Raw genomic sequence first — 5,000 nt, 5'->3', positions numbered from 1 at the left:
GATGAGTCTGGACGGGCTGGATAGTCCAAGGCTCGACGAGAAAGACTGCTGGCTTAGACACTGGGGCAGTGGCAGCCCGCGGGACAGCGTCGGCAGATTCGGCAGCAGTGTCTGTTTCGGCAGCGTTGGCTCGGAATCGGCAGAGCCGGCGAAATCGGCAAAGTCGGCAGCAGGTGCTGACTGTGAGTCTGCACGATTTATGGTCCAGGGCTTGACGGAAAAGACTGTTGGTCCAGACAAGGGGGCAGCGGCAGCCATGCCAACAGTGGGGAATCGGCAGCGCAGATTTTTCGACGAACATGGGCTGGACGCTGGACTGGCCGGGCCATGCAGGAAAATTCATCGAGGGGACACGCTGAAGAAACAGCGCTGGTTTAGACACGGTGGGCGCAGTGTTGGAATCGGCAGCGCCGATGAAACCGGCAAAGTCGGCAGAATTGGCAGCGGGTGCTGGCGATGGGTCTGGACGGGCTGGATAGTCCAAGGCTCGACGAGAAAGACCGCAGGTTGAGACACTGGGGCAGTGGCAGCCCGCGGGACAGCGTCGGCAGATTCGGCAGCGCAGATTTGTGCGGCTGCAGGTTCGTCGGGGAAAATCGGCAGCGCAGATTTTTCGACGAACATGGGCTGGACGATGGACTGTCCAGGCCAGGCAGGAAAATTTGTCGAGGGGACACGCTGACGAAACAGCGCTGGTTCAGGCACGGCGGGCAGTGTTGGAATCGGCAGCGCCGACGAAATCGGCAAAGTCGGCAGAATCGGCAGCGCAGATTTTTCGACGAACATGGGCTGGACGCTGGACTGGCCGGGCCATGCAGGAAAATTCATCGAGGGGACACGCTGACGAAACAGCGCTGGTTCAGGCACGGCGGGCAGTGGTGGAATCGGCAGCGCCGACGAAATCGGCAAAGTCGGCAGAATCGGCAGCGGGTGCTGGCGATGGGTCTGGACGGGCTGGATAGTCCAAGGCTCGACGAGAAAGACTGCTGGTTTAGACACTGGGGCAGTGGCAGCCCGCGGGACAGTGTCGGCAGATTCGGCAGCGCAGATTTGTGCGGCTGCAGGTTCGTCGGGGAAAATCGGCAGCGCAGATTTTGCGACGAACATGGGCTGGGCGATGGACTGTCCAGGCCAGGCAGGAAAATTTGTCGAGGGGACACGCTGACGAAACAGCGCTGGTTCAGGCACGGCGGGCAGTGTTGGAATCGGCAGCGCCGACGAAATCGGGAAAGTCGGCAGAATCGGCAGCGCAGATTTTTCGACGAACACGGGCTGGACGGTGGACTGTCCAGGCCAGGCAGGAAAATTCGTCGAGGGGACACGCTGACGAAACAGCGCTGGTTCAGACACGGTGGGCGCAGTGTTGGAATCGGCAGCGCCGAGAAAATCGGCAAAGTCGGCAGAATCGGCAGCAGGTGCTGGCGATGAGTCAGGACGGACTGGATAGTCCAAGGCTCGATGAGAAAGACCGCTGGTTTAGACACTGGGGCAGTGGCAGCCCGCGGGGCAGTGTCGGCAGATTCGGCAGCAGTGTCTGCCGATTCGGCAGCGTTGGCTTGTTGGCGCGGGGGGCCGATGCGAGTGGGGACTTGGGCAGCGGGCAGTGAAAGCAAGAGTTTCCCCGATGCTGCCGGGAAAAACGCTCCCCGGGATGGCCGGGTGAGATGACCCGGCGGCCCGCGACGGGTCATTCAATTCCATGCCCCGTCAACATAACTCCCGATGTACTGTTTGCTTTTTCGGAAGAAGAGATCCATCCCCCCATCCTCGGCCAGCCAAAAACGCTCCAATTAATGGCCGGGTGAGATGACCCGGCGGCCCGCGACGCGTCATTCAAATCACTGCCCTATCGGCTACAACTGCTGATGGGTGGGATTAGAGGCCTGCCATGGTGGTGAGGGGCGGCGAGGACCGTGAAAGCTAGAGTTTTTCAGAGGCTGCCGGGAAAAAGGCCCCTCGGGTGGCGGGGTGCGAGGACCAGGCGCGTCATTCAATTCTCTTCCCTATCAACTTGGCTCCCGTTGGCGGGATTGGAGGCCTACTGTTTGTTACAGGGCTAAAATCGTCAGGGGAAGAGCTGACGAAACAATGCTGGTTTGGATGCAGGGGGTAGTGTTGGAATCGGCAGCGCAGACAAAATCGGCAAAGTCGACAAAAAAGACTGTTGGCCTGGACATCGGGGCAGCGGCAGCCATGCCGACAGGGGGGGAAATCGGCAGCGCAGATTTGTGCAGCTGCAGGTTCGTCGGGGAAATCGGCAGCGCAGATTTTTCGATGAACATGGGCTGGAAGATGGACTGTCCAGGCCAGGCAGGGAAATTCGTCAAGGGGACACGCTGACGAAACAGCGCTGGTTTAGACACGGTGGGTGCAGTGTTGGAATCGGCAGCGCCGACGAAATCGGCAAAGTCGGCAGAATCGGCAGCGGGTGCTGGCGATGAGTCTGGACGATTTATAGTCCAGGGCTTGATGGAAAAGACTGTTGGTCCAGACAATGGGGCAGTGGCAGCGCGGATTTGTGCAGCTGCAGGTTCGTCGGGGAAAATCGGCAGCGCAGATTTTTCGACGAACAGGGGCTGGGCGCTGGACTGGCCGGGCCAGGCAGGAAAATTCGTCAGGGGGCCACGCTGACGAAAACAGGGGCTGCGGAGTGGAAAATCGGCAGCGCAGATTTTTCGACGAACAGGGGCTGGACCGGCCGGGCCAGGCAGGAAAATTCGTCAGGGGGGCACGCTGACGAAAAGAGGGGCTGCCGCGTGGAAAATCGGCAGCGCAGATTTTTCGACGAACAGGGGCTGGACTGGCCGGGCCAGGCAGGAAAATTCGTCAGGGGGGCACGCTGACGAAAAGAGGGGCTGCCGCGTGGAAAATCGGCAGCGCAGGTTTTTCGACGAACAGGGGCTGGACGCTGGACTGGGCCAGGCAGGAAAATTCGTCAGGGGGCACGCTGACGAAAAGAGGGGCTGCCGCGTGGAAAATCGGCAGCGCAGATTTTTCGACGAACATTCGTCAGGGGGGCACGCTGACGAAAAGAGGGGCTGCCGCGTGGAAAATCGGCAGCGCAGATTTTTCGACGAACATTCGTCAGGGGGGCACGCTGAGGAAAACAGGGGCTGCCGCGTGGAAAATCGGCAGCGCAGATTTTTCGACGAACAGGGGCTGGATGCTGGACCGGCCGGGCCAGGCAGGAAAATTCGTCAGGGGGGCACGCTGACGAAAAGAGGGGCTGCCGCGTGGAAAATCGGCAGCGCAGATTTTTCGACGAACAGGGGCTGGACTGGCCGGGCCAGGCAGGAAAATTCGTCAGGGGGGCACGCTGACGAAAAGAGGGGCTGCCGCGTGGAAAATCGGCAGCGCAGATTTTTCGACGAACAGGGGCTGGACGCTGGACTGGGCCAGGCAGGAAAATTCGTCAGGGGGGCACGCTGACGAAAACAGGGGCTGCCGCGTGGAGTGGCAGCCTGCACGCAGATGCGAATTCGGCAGCGCACGATGGCTTGAGCAGGTCATGGGTTCGACTTGGCGCGATCTGAAACCTGGACGAGGGACTGTCGACGCTGGACGAGCCAGCGCGGTGGCCTGTCGTGCCCCGTTCAGGGGGGGCCTGCCGCGGAGACAGCCCTCGCGGGCTCGACAGCGCAGGCCAGCGTCCCCGACGTCGCTGGCCGCGGCAGGCGAGCTGCCGGGGTTCCCGCATTCCTACAAGAAAACGTCGTGCTTTCCACATGAAACCAATCCAGTAAAATCAGCCATATTTTTATGAGGCTGCCCACTGAATTTGGGGTCATTCCGGGCCGGTTCCTAGTTTTGCGGATTTACTCGATTTCTAATGGTAGGAAAATTAAAACAAATACTTCCCGACCTCGAAAAATTCTGGGAAAATTAATGAAGGTGGATTGGATTTTTGCCAACCTCTGTGCAAAATTTCAGCTCAAAATACCAAGAAATGAATTTTTTAGAGGGGGGGTGACAGCTGGGACCTAGTAGTGTCTCCCCCTGCCAGAGCTGCAATGACACTTATTGCTCTTTAGGGAGCCACCAGGCCGGCGCCCCTCAAAGACCACGCGCGCGCGCGCGCCCGCCCGCGCTGGGCGCTGGGGCGCTGGGGCCTGAGGGCCTGGGGCCCTTGGGGGCCCTTGGGTGCTTGGGCGCGCGCGCGCGGCCCCCGCAGCCATGCCGCGCTGCGCGACGCGCGGACAGCCCCTGCTGGCTTGCTCTCTCGCCCGCGGGGGGGCTGCCTTCGGGCCCTGGCCCCCCGCGTTCTGGCTGCCCCCCGCGTGGGAGAGGCTAGGCGCTGCAGGGGCCAGCCCGACGTCGCTGGCCGCGGCAGGCGAGCCGCCGGGGTTCCCGCATTCCTACAACAAAACGTCGTGCTTTCCACATGAAATCAATCCAGTAAAATCAGCCATATTTTTATGAGGCTGCCCACTGAATTTGGGGTCATTCCGAGCCGGTTCCTATTTTTTCCGATTTCCTCGATTTTTAATGGTAGGAAAATAAAAAAAAATACTTCCCGACCTCGAAAAATTCTGGAAAAATTAATAAAGTTGGATTGGATTTTTGCCAACCTCTGTGCAAAATTTCAGCTCAAAATACCAAGAAATGAATTTTTTAGAGGGGGGGTGACAGCTGGGACCTAGTAGTGTCTCCCCCTGCCAGAGCTTCAATGACACTTATTGCTCTTTAGGGGGGTGCCCCCTGACTGGCCATGGGGCGCGCTGGCCTGGCGCCCATAGGCCTGCCGCGGGGGATATGTGGGCTGTTGCTAAACTCGGACTAAGGTGGGGGGCCTCATGGCCTGAAGTATTGCCGGCATCGATGACCCGTTTTCCGGCCGGCGACGACCCGATTCCGGCCACCGTCTTCGGGACCCGCTCCAAGCCGTCGGGCGCGTTGGGGCTGCTTATCCGCGGCGTGGGCGTGGCATTCATTTGCCGTGCTTGTGCCAAGGTGCTGGCAGCTGCTGCGCGGCTGTCTGCTTGCCGCGACGTCACGGCGGC

This window comes from Populus nigra, chromosome 2 (genome assembly GCF_951802175.1).
Source record: "Populus nigra chromosome 2, ddPopNigr1.1, whole genome shotgun sequence".
NCBI lineage: Eukaryota > Viridiplantae > Streptophyta > Magnoliopsida > Malpighiales > Salicaceae > Populus > Populus nigra.
Note: the sequence above shows the minus strand (reverse complement) of the source record.